At 35.2% G+C, this 16,316-nt stretch overlaps 1 pseudogene; it reads left to right on the plus strand.

Moving 5' to 3' along the window:
* Positions 1-12,483: 12,483 nt before the first annotated feature.
* On the plus strand, positions 12,484-13,138 carry LOC122685514 (annotated as a pseudogene).
* Positions 13,139-16,316: the final 3,178 nt, after the last annotated feature.

Below are 16,316 nucleotides of genomic sequence, written 5' to 3' on the forward strand. Positions count from 1 at the left end.
TAGAAAATTAACTGTGCATATCTATTTGATGGTGCTAGCAGTAAACAACCTGCTTGCCAGTGCAGGAAATGTAAGACATGGGTTCAGTCCCTGGGTGGAGAAGATCCCCTGGAAAAGGAAATGGCAACCTACTCCAGTATTCTTGCCTGGAGAATCCCACAGACAGAGGAGCCTTGTGGACTACAGTCCATAGGGTCGCAGAGTCAGATGCAAGTGAAGCAACTTAGCATTCAGCATTCATTCATCTATTCAATGTTTTAAACATTATAAAGCTCTTATTTACAATATGTTTTTAAATCACAATTGTTCCTTACTAAATTAATAAGCAGATTAAAAGAAGATGCATATAATAAAATTATTTTAACATATTATACTTACATTGATCTTAAATTCTACCTTATTATACTAGCATATTGCATTATTTTAAACATTTATAATGACTTGTATATGTTGTGTAATGTAGTAAGGTATCATTTGTATAATCAACATATCATTTAGAGTACCATTAAAAGATGATAAGCTGCTGTATTTTATAATTATTAGTATTTTGGACAAATAAGGATGAGATTGAAATATTTTTTCAAATATCAGAACTGGCTCTCAAATGATAAGACAGAAACTATATTTAATTTTATTTCACTAACAGATGATTTTGGAAGTAAGTAAAACAAATTATTTCATCCTTGAGAATCCATAGGAATTAAGTTTTCTCAGGGCTAGAGGATATTAAAATTTTGTCCATTTTGGAAAATATGAAATCCAATAGTTCAAAATACAGTTTATTTTATATTATTTTATTAAGTTTTATTGGCATATAATTGATTTACAATGTGTCAATTTCTGCTGTACAGTAAAGTTAATCAATGATATCTATACATAATCTACTCTTTTGTAGATTCTTTCCCCATATAGGTCATTACAGAGTATTGAATAGAGTTCCCTGTATTACACCCTGCTTATTAGTTATCTATTTTATATAATTAGTGTGTATATCTAGAATCATTTAAAAATGTGATGATGGCTGGTCTATTTTCCAAAGGAATATTTCCAATGTATACCTGTGAATGTGGGGTGTGTGGAAATGAAGATATCAGTATATCAATTATGTAAATATATTTTTAAAAGTTTGTTGTAATAATGAAGATTAAATACATATTAAGCATTTAAATAACCACAACTGATGCATAATGAATTAATTTGTATTTCAAATAAGCTTTTATTGATGCAATACAGAGAAAGGTGTAAAAAATTATCCTGTAGCACTTGCTGAATTGTCATAAACTTAATGTACTTACATAACCCCCATCTAGATCAAGAATAAACATTACCAGTGTCTCAGAAGACCCTTTATGCCAGCTGCCATTTACTATCTCCTTTTCATTAACACAAAGGTAACTACATTACTGCCCATGGATTATCTGTGCTCATTCTTGAAACATTGTAGAAACATAATGCATATATTAATTAATTTTTTTCACTCAGTACTATTTGTGAAAGATTCATTCATGTTGATATGTAACACAAGAACTCATTATTTTCATTCAAGAATATCAGAACTCCATTATATGATTAAAGTATACAATCATCCATTCCACTGTTGTTGGACACATGTTATTTTTTCCTGAACTGATTTATTGTAAATAATGCTTACATGACCGTCTTGTACATTTGTGATGAACATATGTGCGTGTGTGTTTGCTGGCATATTCTCAGGAGTATATGCTTGGGAGTATATAGTTAGGAGAATCTTTGTGTCACAGGAAATGCAAATGGTAAGCTTTAGTAGACACTGCCAAACAATTGTCCAAGGGTGTGGTACCAATTTCACTCTCAGTAACAATGTATGAGAGTTAAAGTTGGACATATTCTAGAAAACTCTAAGGATTGTCACACTTTATCTATTTGGGTACTGAAACAATATAACAATAGAGCTGTATTTTGTATTTTCCTAAAGCTTACCAATGTTAAGATGTTGAACAAGTTTTAGTATGTTTATTGGCCATTTAGCAAACTCTTTTGTTAAGTACCTGTTCAAATATTTGCCTATTTTTTAGAATATTGTTTAAATAGCACTTGGTTACATATAATGCAAATATCTTCTACAGCTCTTAAAATTAAATCCTTTGGGAAACATGAGTCAAATATATTTTATATAGATATATATGCATAAGCCTATCCTTTTCTATATCTCTGTCCAGCTACAGCACTCTAATTTCTTATCTATTATCTATCAATCTGTACCTAACTTTCACAGAGGATATTTAATGTATCCATGAAACATTCAAAAAATAATTGTCCTTTTAAGCAAGAATAGTGCTCACAAATGACAGAGCAAGTTTTTTTTTTTTAGATGACTACAAGAAAACAGAAGAGGATACACCACTAAAGAATGCAAAGAGGACAAAAATATTTCAACCTCAGGAAACTATGTAGGAGATATTAAGAAATGTGAGAAAATACAATTAAAAGAGTTCAAATTCTCCCTTTTTTTGGCATATATTTTTATGACTATTCCTCAGATTTTACATCATAGTGGTTGATGTATGTTTTACCTGTTAAACGGTAACCTCTCTCATAAAGTTTTCAATTCCTATTTGGAACTCCATGGACATTTAATGAATTAACAAATGAAAGAGCTTTTCACCTAGCCAGATGTAGTCAAAAGATAAACATCAGGTATATACCTTAAATAACTTTAATTTAAAATTTAAGAAAAATTTAACAGAAAGCGATGAAGAACTAAAGAGTCTCTTGATGAAAATGAAACAGGAGAGTGAAAAAGTTGGCTTAAAACTCAAAATTCAGAAAACTAAGATCATAGCATCTGGTCCCATCACTTTATGGCAAATAGAAGGGGAAACAGTGGAAACAGTGACAGATTTTATTTTGGGAGCTCCAAAATCACTGCAAATGATGACTGCAGCCATGAAACTTAAAGATGCTTGCTCCTTGGAAGAAAAGATATGACCAATCTAGACAGCATATTAAAAAGCAGAGACCTTACTTTACCAACATGTATGGATATGAGAGTTGTACTATAAAGAAAGCTGAGCACTGAAGAACTGATGCTTTTGAACTGTGGTTTTGGAGAAGAGTCTTGAGAGTCCACTGGACTCCAAGGAGATCAAACCAGTCCATTCTAAAGGAAATCAGTCCTGAATATTTATTGTAAGGACTGATGCTGAAGCTGAAACTCCAATACTTTGGCCACCTGATGTGAAGAACTGACTCATTGGAAAAGACCCTGATACTCGGAAAGATTGAAGGTGGGAGGAGAAGGGGAAGACAGAAGATGAGATGGTAGGATGGCATCACCAAACGCTGGACATGGGTTTGAGTAGGCTCCGGGAATTTGTGATGTACAGGGAAGCCTGGCATGCTGCAGTCCATGGAATCGCAGAGTTGGACAGGACTGAGCGACTGAACTGACTGAACTTAAAAAAGAATTCGATGCCATTAGGTTAATTTCTAAACTAACAATACAGATCATCGGTGTGAGAAACAGTGATATTTAGGGACTAGAAAGACATATAGAAATTAAAGGAAAAGAGATTAAAATATAAATGTTAAAGAACAGAGAAGATCTGGAAGCCACTTTTTTCTCATCTAATTATAATATCAGTAGGTAGTTCTATTGTAATGACCTCATTCAAAGCACTTAAGGAGATGGTCAAAGCCATAGGCGCCTCTGTCTCTCCTGGAGACTAATTATTAAAACAACCTCGGTAGTCAGCATATTGGAGCACATGGTGGCTGAAAGGTTTCATCCTAGTTATGCCCTGTTGATTAATAGCCAAGGGAATTCATGGTGTTCACGGACAAGAGAAAACATCTTGCCTTGTCTAGTACCATGTAACGAAGCTCAGAGCATTATGTTATGTATGACTAGTTGAGCACTCAGTTCTTTTAAGTATTAAATATACCATCACACACTTCCAAAATTTATCACTGAGGTTTCCTAATAAAAGTTTCCTTTTGGTTTACTTGACTGTTCCAATCCATTCCCACTCCCTCCCTTTGGAAATGTATTACATTTCTCAGTGACACAGAAGTTGGAAACATATTAACAGTTTTAGAAAAACTTCTTTGTGAGAAACTCAGGTGTTCCAGTGCTAAAGAGATAATCACTTCCTGTTGAGAATGAAAACTAATTTTATATTATAAGATCAGAAATACTTAGCACATGTTTGTTTATTTCCCAGACTACAGTATAATATATCATTTGCAGTCTTATAGCAATATCTCCATCATTTTTCTTTAACGGATATAGCCAAGAAAAATGGCAACATTTAGGAAATTATGATCTAAATCAAAATGGCCAGGTGAGAAAATGTGGTCACAGATTTTAAACTGAGGGAAAATCACATAGGAGTTTATATCTAAAACTCATTGTTTGGATATCCTGGTGAAGGGGACTGGATTGCATGCTCTTTGCTGCACTTAGACAGTAGAGAAGTACAACAGCTTATTCTTCTGCACCTCAAACCTCTGTTTAACTGAACTCCAATTCTACCATGTAAAGTTAGTATACTATTTTCTTATTGTGCTATTTGGCACAGGTAGATTTCTCTAGTTGGCAAAAACCAAAGTAGTCTGTGACTGTCCCTGCAAGCTAAAGATCTAAAAACATGAGTGAACCTTACCTTAAAAATGTACCATTTAGCAGGCACAGTTGTAAACCAAAGTTCCCTCAGCTACTTTCCCTGGGAATTCAGTGTCCTTGATTATACAAATGAAGAGGCTAGGGTATGGAAGACAAGGGATCTGCCACTGCTCACTGCCCAAGTTCATGGGCTATTCAGTACTAGAACTGCACAGGTGGTTGCCTAACTCACTGCAATATTGTTATTTTTACTATTTCTAAAGGTTTTATTATAGTCAATGCCTACCTCCCAAAGTAATAAAATGTACCTATAGAGATGTTGCTAACAAAGGTCTGTATAGTCAAAGCTATGGTTTTTTGAATAGTTAGGTATGGATGTGAGAGTTGGACCATAAAGAAGGTTGAGCACCTAAGAACTGCTGCTTTTGAATTATAATGCTGGAGAAGACTCTTGAGAGTCTCCTGGATTGGAAGAAGATTAAAGCAGTCAATCCTTAAGATAATCAACCCTGAATATACATTAGAAGGACTGATGCTGAAGCTGAAGCTCCAATATATTGACCACCTTATGTGAAGATCTGACTCACTGGAAAGACACTGATCCTGGGAAAGACTGAGGGCAGGAGGAGAAGAGGGTAACAGAGGATGAGATGGTGTGATGGCATCACTGACTCAACGGACATAAGTTTGAACAAATTCTGGAAAATAATGAAGGACAGGGAAGCCTGTAGTGCTCCAGTTCATGGGGTCGCAAAGAGTCAGACACAGCTTAGCAACTGAACAACAACATCGACAACACAGAGATGCCCACTGTTGTATATTTGCCCCAAACCTAAAAAGTGACTTTTCTTACATGCATTTTCAAAAAATGACACTAGATAGTAAATGATAATACTAGGTCTCCTCTGCATATTATGAGACCAAAAAAAAAAATTAGAATACAATACAAGCAACCAAATAAAACAGCTATTACCACTGCAAAATACAGTATAGCAAAACAAGGAAAGAAGAGATTAACATATTCTCACGGGAAAATCTGGATGTAGGTAGATAATAGGAAATTAAGTAGTTATAGCTAAGTATGTAGAAATATAGAGTTAAATTAATATGCGTCCATGTGTATATAAAATATATCTTATCTCATTTTTTCCAAAGGAGTTTTAAAATAATATATTATAAATATATGTTCCTAGTACATCTTTTACCCAAAATATAACATTTCTCTGATATACAATTATTGAAAAGACCATGTAATGTTAAGCTATGTGCCTCCATTTTCCTTTGGTGACATCAGACAGGATAAAAACCTCATTGAGATTTGGGTTTAGCAACCATAAAAATCGGGGTGTGTGTGTGTGTGTGTGTTGGGTAGAGAGGGTGAATTGATCATTTCTGTAAACACTTTCAGAATGAAGACTTATATTTACTAAGTCATTTTTATTCATTTAATAAATAGTTTCCATATGATCCAGCAATTCCATTCCTGGGTATATATTTGATAGAAATAAAAACATTACTTTGAAAAGACACATGTGACCCAATGTTCATAGCACCATCATTTACAATTGCCAAGATATGGAAGCAATCTAAATGTGCTGCAACAAATGAATGGATAAAAGGATATCCAAGTGTATATAATAAAATACTACTCAGCCATAAAATAGAATGGAATTTTGCAGTTGCAGCAACATGGATGGACATGGAAGGCATTGCACTAAGTGAAATCATATAGAGAAAGACAATCATATAAAGAAAGACAAACACTGCATATCATTTATATGTAGAATGTAAAAATTGCAACAAATGTGAAAATTAAAAAAAAACAAAATAAGAAGCTGACTCACAAGGAAAGAACTAGTTGTTACAAGTGAAAAGAGGAAAGAGGAGGGGAGGCAACGTGGATATGAGGAAGTGGGAGGTACAAACTATTGAGTGTCAGATAGACTCAAGGATGTGCTGTACAACACGGGGGATATATCTAATATTAATAATAGCTGTAAATGGACAATAGCTTTTAAAATTTTTATAATTTTTTTAATTTTAAAAATAGTACCCAATGAGAGTTATTATGGGCTTCCCTGGTGCTCAAACAGTAAAGAATCTGCCTGCAATTCAGGACACCTGGGTTCGATCCCAGGGTTGGGAAGATCCCCTGGAAGGGAATGGCTATCCACTCCAGGATTCTTGCCTGGAGAATTCCATGAACAGAGGAGCCTGGTAGGCTTCAGTTCATTTGGTCACAAAGAATTGGATATGACTGAACAACTAATACACAAATAATTATTAAGCAACCAGTATTGCAAAGGTTGTTTTCTAGCCCCTTCTAATATACCAGTGATGAAAAAAAAACAAACAGATTCCTGTCTTTATGTGCCTACATTATACCGGGAAGCACATTGCATAGTCAGATTCCAGCTCTTATTTTATGCGGTCAGCTAAATATCTTTCAGTAGATTTCTCCTGTTAGCCTGCCTTTAGTTCTATTTGGGACATGAGTGCTGTGCCGTGATGAGTCGCTCAGTCCTGTCTGACTCTTTGCGACCCAACGGACTATAGCTCACCAGGCTCCTCGGTCCATGGGGATTCTCTAGGCAAGGATACTGGAGTGGGTTGCCATGCCCTTCTCCAGGGGATCTTCCCAACCCAGGGATCAAACCCAGGTCTTTGCATTGCAAGCAGATTCTTTACCAACTGAGCCATCAGGGAAGTCCATTTGGTACATAGGAAATGACAAACATACATTAAAAAGAAAAGGAAAGGGAAAAACACAGAACAGTCTCTTTAGCCTCATTTCAGTCTTTATATCTCTCAAGCTTATATAACTTGATCTTTATCTTTTAAGCATGGACAAGTCATGTTGGTGATATTGAACTTACTACAACAACTATAAATATCCATAGCATTAACTCTTCTTTCTAGAGTCTGACTGCCATGCTTCCTGTAATATCACGGATTACAAACTTAAAAACATTTAAAATAAGAAATAATCATTATTAGAGATATAAAATTAAGTTCCTTGAACTTATTAAACCAGGTAGGTTCCAGATGACAATAAAAACGTATTTTTTTAGAACTGTCAAATTCAATGAGAACAACTTCTTAATCCACATTTTCCTTAACATATAAAATATCATAAATCTATACAATCTAAGTTGATTTTCCACAAATGGGTTTTTTTTTAAATCTGTGAATAGAATAACTATATTCAATACTTTTTTAAGCTCAAAGACTGTCTCCATGCCAAGTTGAATATCTTTCTCATTACTAATTTAAAAAAAAAGTGTTAGTTACAGGAAGTGTCTCAATCAAGTTTAACAGAATAAATAATTGTACAATTGAGGAAAATATCACAAAAATATATTACCAGGATTTTGCTGGTTATATACCTTATGAATATTTCTGTATTAGTAGTAGCAGAAGAAGCAGCGGGTTTAGATATAGTAGCACTATAAAGTGATAAAGTCAAGTAAATTTCAATCCCCACTTGAATGTAGAAACGTAAAAATACTCACTGAGTCAGAAAGACAGAAATTTTTGCTTGGACTGAACAAGTCAGATAGATATTTATAAAGCAGACTTTTACAGAGGAGGGATCAATGAAGATCAAATATATTAACAAAGCTGCACATAGGTCCTATTGCATCTTCAACCAATACTAATCTGCACATGTATAACATGAAACCATACTATTCTCAGAAATCATATGGAACTAGGAGTCATGTAGATTCTTAAAAGGTAGACTAGAGAAATTTTATTAAATTTTATTAATTCATTAATAAATGAATTAATTTATTAAATAAATAAATTTTATTAAATTCATGGTTGAATGTCTTAATTATCCCAGAAGAGTTGCACCTTAGGAGTGGGTTGAAACTAGTCCCAGATTAAAGTTTATTATAATATTCATTTGAATAAAGTTTAACCACATTTCAAAACAAGTAAACTGATCTGTAAATAACTCAACTGTCAAAATTAAGAATGTTTAACAGGTTAAAAGAAAGAAAAAAATACAATGTTCAACAATGTAAACTTTATAAATCTGGCATCCAATAAATTATTATCAAATATGAAAAAGGTAAAAATATTTAAATCATAACTAGGAAAAATAAGCCAGAAACAAACTGCAACATGACTGAGAGACGATAGACTTAGTAGATAAGTCATTAACTTCACAGCAACAACAATACTCAATATGTACACAAATGTAAAGATAAGCATGAACATAATAAAAGGAGGATGAGAAGATATTAACAAAATAGCAAAAATCAACATCCAAGAATGAAAAATATGTCTTACTGGAAAATTTCAATAGATTGAATTAGCAGGATTAGGTACTACAAAACAAAATATCAGGAAACTCAGAATGCAACAGAAACTATCAAAAATGGAGGCTATCCTGAAAAATGATAATTAAAAAATTAGTAGCACTGTAGTGATACATGCAAAATATTAAGGAATATAACATACATGCAGTCAAAGTTATGGATATGGAGCACACAAAATAACATTTAAATATAATGCCTTTTTAATTTGATAAAAAAGTATAAGTCTATAGACTCAAGAGCATCAAAAATCACAAGCAAACTGGACTCAGGGAAATAAGATATTCCATAATTGAGTTGTTTCACTATCACTGCTAAGGAGAAAAATAGCAAGAGAAAAAAAGGTTTACAACCTACAGAAACAAATATAAATATTATTATAGACTTTGTATAAGGAATTATGTAAGCCAAAAGGTAATGCCATCCAAAAAAATGCTGTGAAAACAGCAACCAAAAACTATGATATGGAGCTCTACATTCGGCAAAAGTATATTTTAATAATGTAGGAAAGGAACTTCTAATTTCTGTGGGATATATAAAACTAGGAACTAAAAAGCCTCTTGATGAGGGTGAAAAAGGAGAGTGAAAAAGCAGCTTAAAGCTCAACATCCATAAAATGAAGGTAATGGCATCCAGTTCCATCACTTCATGACAAACAGATGGGGAAACAATGGAAACAGTGACAGACTTTATTTTCTCACTGCACACAATGATTGCAGCCATGAAGTTAAAAGACATTTTCTCCTTGGAAGAAACGCTATGACAAACATAGACAGCATATTAAAAAGCAGAGACATTACTTTGCCAACAAATGTCCATTTGGTCAAAGCTATGGTTTTTCCAATAGTCATGTATGGATGTGAGAGTTAAACCATAAAGAAGGCTGAGCACCAAAGAATTGATGCTTTTGAACTGTGGTGTTGAAGACTCTCGAGAGTCCTTTGAACTGCAAGGAGATCAAACCAGTAAATCCTAAAGGAAATCAGTCCTTATGAATATTCATTAGAAGGACTGATGCTGAAGCTAAAGCTCAATAATTTGGCCATCTGATGTGAAGAGCTGACTTATTGGAAAAGACCCTGCTGCTGAGAAAGACAGAAGTCAGGAGAAGAATGGGATGACAGAGGACAAGATAGTTGGATGGCATCATTGACTCACTGGACATGAGTTTGAGCAAGCTCTGGGAGATGGCGAAGGGAAGGGAAGCCTGGTGTGCTGCAATCCAAGGGGTTGCAAAGAGTCAGACATGACTGAGGGACTGAACAGCAATGATAATATAAAACTAGAAAGAGCATTGTTTCCAACCTTACAGAAACAAACAAAGTAGCTAGGCAAAATGTATAATTTATCACTTTTCTTCGACCCACCAGAGACCTGAGTGTGCAGGGCAAAAACTGACTGAAATCTATGGAATCTGAAATCTCTGAAACCAATTCAAATCTGCAAGAAGAGAAAGGACACAATTACATGATTATCTGGGCAGAAGCAGTCTGACAACAATGAGAATTGCTAAAAAAAAAAAGAAAAAGAAAATTGTTAAAGAACTAGCAAAGGCTAAAGATGGTTCAGCAGACTATAGAATCCACGGGGGATATAAATGCACTCAGTTACAAGCTCCTCACTGTGAACTTCAGTGGGAGCTCACCAAACAATTGATAAGAAACTTGAGAAAACATCCCTTGTAGTAAAGGCCAAGGGAAGAACAGCTGCTGTCGGGAACATATGATACAATTCCTTATCTCCTACTTCTAATAGAGAAGCAAAGCTGTAAATTGGAGGTGAAGGGCAACAAACAATGTCACCCTTAAGATAGTGGAAGTAAATAGACACACATTGTCTACCTGGGGAAAGGACAGGAATGCATGCCATACCCAGAAACATAGTTACAGGAGGGGCAGGCCACACTCTCAAGACTCAGGTAAAGAGTGAGGCTTAGTGAGAGTAATGGAGAATGTGTTTCCCCCATAATGCAACAACTAACTACCAGGCTAACCAAATTAAAAACAATAAGCACTGAAATGCTTCTAGAGAGAAATCTCCTCCGAAACAGAGCAGAAAGGAAAGACCTAGAAATGAATGTGGACCATGAAGCAAAAGAAAATCTCTGACAAATAAATTCCCACTCTAAATAGAAGTAGTCACTAAAGGAATTTAAAGCCTATGGGCTTTGAGGGTAACCATAGAAACAACAATATCCAACAATTCACCTTTACTCCTGAACAAATTAACCTCAAACCTCACAGGAAAAGTCTAGCACAAGGAAATATATGAAGGTATGTTTATTTCAAAGCACAAATCTTGTTTACTTCAGTTTTTATTGTCTTATATACAAGCTTTCCTATTGAAAAAAAATATATATAATATGCATCAAAAAAATGAAGAAATCAAAACATTCCAAAAGATACAATAATCAAAAGAAACACTCAGATATAGCAGGGAATTTAAAATAGCTATGATTAATATTCAAAAGCTTTAGTGTGAAAGGTAGAAACATGCATGATAATACAAGTAATTTCAGCCTAGAGTTGGAAACTATAATGCAAACTATAAATAGAGAGAGGACAAGAAGAAAGACTAAAATTTCATAGATGAAAGCAATGTAATGAGCTATGAAAAAAAAACTAATGAATTTTAAGATTGGTCATTAAAGTTTACCAAAACTTAAATATAAAAAAATAATGAATTAAAAAATCAGAAATGAGAATTCAAGAAGTGTGAAACAATATCAAACACTCTGCGTGCATGCATGTTAAGTCTTTTCAGTCATGTCTGACTCTTTGCGACATTATGGTCTGTAGCTTGCAGAGCTTCTCTGTCCATGGGATTTTCCAGGCAAGAACACTAGAGTGGGTTGCCATGCCCTCCTCCAAGGCATCATTCCCCACTCAGGGAAGGAATCCATGTCTCCTGTGGCTCCTGGGTTGCAGGTGAATTCTTTACCACTGAGCCACCAGAGAAGCCCACCAAACAATCTAATTATATCTAACTAAAATACCAGAGGAGTAGAGACATAAAAAAATATAAAAATGTTTCAGGAAATAATGGTAAAGATTTTTTTTCAAAATCTATGACAGTCTCCAAACTTACAGGACAAAAACTCAGATCAGAGAACATCCAGCATGATAAACATGTACATAGACACACATGTACATAGACACACACACAGACACACACATACTTACAACCCTAAGCATGTCAGACTGAAACTGTCACAAAAGACAAAGAAAAAATCTTGAAGTAAGAGAAAAAAATAAGCATTGCATACAAAGAAAATAATTAAAAATTTCTTGTCAAAAATCATCTACAATGGAAGAAAATGAAGTGATTTCCTTAAAGTGCTGAAATAAAATATATGTCAACAAAGAATTCTAAACTGAGTGAATGTATCTCTTGGAAATAAAGGAAAAATCAATATTTTTCATACAAAAAAAAAGGAAAACAATTATCAGCAAAACTGCCTATAATAAAGGATAATTGTGAGCTGCAGGGCCATGGGCAGAGCTAGAAGCTGATGACAAGATCCCCCTCCCCTGAGCTGATGACTTTTCTACAGCCAGAAGCCAATGGCTAGGGACAAAGCCAAACCCTGTGAGCTGGACCAGGAGAAATACGATGCTGATGACAATGTGAAAATCATCTGCCTGGATGCCAGCGCTGTGGGCAAGTCTAAACTCATGGAGAGATTTCTCATGGATGGATTTCAGTTCCAGCAGCTGTCCACATACACCCTGACACTCTACAAGCACATGGCCACAATAGACGGCAAGACTGTCCTTGTGGAGTTTTGGGACATGGCAGGCCAAGAGCGGTTCCAAAGCATGCACGCCTCCTGTTACCACAAGGCCCATTCCTGCATCATGGTATTTGATGTACAGACGAAAATCACATACAAGAACTTGAGCACCTGGTATACGGAGCTTCGGGAGTTCAGGCCACAGATTCTGTGCATTGTGGTGGCCAATAAAATCTATGCAGACATGAAAATGGCCCAATAAAGTTTCAGTTTTGCCAGGAAATTCTCCTTGCCCCTCTACTTTGTCTCAGCTGCTGTTGGTACCAACGTCGTGAAGCTCTTTAATGACACAATTCAATTAGCTGTGTCTTACAAACAGAGGTTTTGCAGGAGCTTAAGAACATCGACCTGGAGCAGAAGGAGGAGGAGATGCCAGACAAAGAGCAGCATGGCTGCATCCAGAGCCCATCTCCCTCCTGAGCCACAGGAGGCCTTTCCATGGCCCACCTGGTGGAGAAGGGCAGTTCAGAAGACCCCACCCCCTCAACAGTCCTTCAACTCTCAGTTGAGACACTCTTCCAAGCCGTCCCCCTGCTATACCTCCTAAAAGTCCAGTTGTTCCATTTGCCCCCCCACCCATCCCAACCTTATTTCCATGGCCCGTGAAAGATGATCCTTACCTATGGTCCCCTCCCCTGTGGCTCAGGGTCAGTACACGGCACTAACCATATACTGGTATGGTAAGGCCCATACCAGACCCTGAAGCCAAATTAGGGATGGACCCTCCAGGCCATGTGGGACAGTAAAGAGAATTAGGGAATATTCTGTGTGTGTCTCATAAATAAAAGGATATTTAGCTGTCTTCTATCCCCAGCTCCCCCGCTCCCCCACTTCCCAACCCCCAACAGAGAACTAAGGTCAGGGCCTATTCATCGCATTTCCACCAAAGGGATGACTTTTCATTACTGATTTTTCTCCTCTTTAGGCTCCCAAGTAAACCAATAATTTTAAGAAAATGATTTTGAGCAGAGAACTGTTTATTCCAAAAGTTTTTCTAGAGCTTTTCTGCATATGGCCAATACCTTGATGAACAGTGAGGCCAAAATCACAGGCCCAAGTTTGCTGTTAACATCAAGTGAAAGCAGGTGACTGGTCTGGCCACACACAGTAATACACAAACAACTGTTGTGAACATCAAGGGTCAATACAGCCACATCACAAGGCATTGCATTATAAGAAGTTCACTTTAGGAAGCTCCACTTAAAACCCATATTTCAACACAGGAGACTTCATTTTTCTGAGGACTAGTGTGGACACTGTACATCCCTGGGTGGCAAGGGCTGCCAAGAACTGTCATGCTGCCTTTTCCATTTATCTCCAGGACTTGTGGCTCACTAGAATGCTTTTATGATCTTCTTATACATCATTTCCATTATTTTCTTATTTACAATAAAGTTTGAATTACATTAAAAAAGAAAGGATAATTGTGATTTTTCATTCAGGATGAATACAATATTAATCAAAAAAGTATACCTACATGAAGTTTGAAGAACATTAGAAACAGAATAAACTTTAGTTTTCTTATTTTTTCATTGCTCTAAAATATAACTTTTTGTTTATAACCAAAACAGTGGGCAATATCATGTTTTCATCTATTAAAGATGACATGGATTGTCTACATAGAATATCTCAAAAAAATCTAAGAAATAAAAATTTCTAGAATATATGAATTTAACAAGATAGCAGGATACAAATTTGATAATCAAAAATCAAAAAATGAGGCATTTTCCTGATTTGGTGTTTGAGAATCTTGACTGGTCTTGCAATTGGGTTCATTACTTTCTTTGATAATATTTCCAGAGAAAACAATACATGATTAGTCAGAAGGAACCAAAACAGTAGTGTGATAATGCTCTATTGCTTAAATATTGGTTATAAACATAAGCAAACATATAAATAACTGTAACTATTGTACAAAAACAATTTCTGAATTCTGTCATGGTTATTGTAGACATTGTTTATTTTAAATGGTGAATAGTCATATTTTGCCATAGAAAAATGATGTAGCAGAATTGATCTTAATAATTATTTCATGATATTAGGTTCCCTATGTTCACATAAGCTACATCTTGTAATACAGGCAATTTACAAGTTTAGTTAATATTAAGAGAGATAAATGGAAATAAGTTGTCCTTGATTTAAAGTATTAATTACAAGAAAAGAATAGAAGAGTTTTGCTTTTTAATCTTAGATGTAATTCAAAATAACTAACGATGGGCACTGGGAACTGTAAGACATAGCTATCCTAGGCTCCATAAGCATTGTTAGTGCAGCCATAAGTGAGTGTGTTGTTCCACTTTATACTAGTCAGGTACATTCTGGAACTGTGTTATGTTCTGTTCTTGGTACTTTAAGAGTAACTAAATCAAAGTAAGACACACCCAAGATTTTATGAAAGGGTTGCTAAAGAATCTTACTATTTCACCATGAAAAATGAAAGTGTTTGAAAAAATTTGGCCTGGAAACAAAACTTAACAAGAACAAAATAGCTAATTTAAACATAATTATTCAATTACTAAATTAATTGAATGGCAACCATTTGAGGGTCACTGTTCTAGGCACTAGAGATGGTTGTATCAAGAATGATGAGTTCTGAGCATTCATGGATTTTATAAGTCAAGTGAAATAGAAGACAAAAAAAGTAAACATATTCATGAATAAAAAAATTTCAGATAGTGATAAAAGCTATGAGAAAAATAAAACATAATCTTATACAAGGTAAATCAGTGTGGCAACTTTAGATCAAATGCTTAGCAAATCTAAACATCTGAGCTAAGATGTAATTCGCAAAGAGATGCCTTGTAAAAATCAAGGGGACTAGCATTCCTAGCAGAGAGGGGATAGTCATGCAAAAGCCTTACTTTTGGTGGAACGGAGCTTGACTTGTTTGAGCAATTAAAAGATAGTGTGACTGGAATGCCTTGGAGAGAGATTATGTCAGAGAGGTAAGAAGGGGCTTTGAAGGAAAAGGTAATGAATAGCTTTTATTCCATATTCAGTTGGAATCAGAAGTAGTTGTGGAGTAATTAGGTAGAAAAATAATCTGATTTGTGATTTAAAAGATTATTCTGGCTGTTGTGTGCATATATATTGTAGAGGTATTGCACAAAAGCTAGTATACACAGAACTATTCCTAGTAAATCAGGACATATGCTATTCCTGGGTATAGCAAATATATTTTGCTTGCCTACTATTTTCCATTGCTTTTCTCTTCCTTTCTAAAAAAAATATTGTTCAAATATCTACCCCTTCTCATGGAGCCCTGAGATGTTGACTCAGTTCTGTTCAAAGAGGCTTGATTTTTCTAAGGTCATCACCACTCTTCTTAAGAGGAATTATTTCAGAAAGGGGTTTTTTAGCCAAGAGACTCTGAGAGATGTTTGTCTGGCAATTCTGAGAAATTCTTCAAGTGACTGTTTCTCTCCATTCCTATGCTACATGAATATATCATCTCACTATAAGCCTGAAGCTGACACATAGAATAGATCAGAGCCAAGGGCTTATCAGCAAAATGAGCCAGAATCATAGAATTAATTCACTTCTGAAGCCTACCTCTGAACTTAGTTTTGTGAATCATTTAAAACAGGTTGAGCTATCT

The sequence above is a fragment of the Cervus elaphus genome, chromosome 28, assembly GCF_910594005.1.
Source record: "Cervus elaphus chromosome 28, mCerEla1.1, whole genome shotgun sequence".
Lineage (NCBI taxonomy): Eukaryota > Metazoa > Chordata > Mammalia > Artiodactyla > Cervidae > Cervus > Cervus elaphus.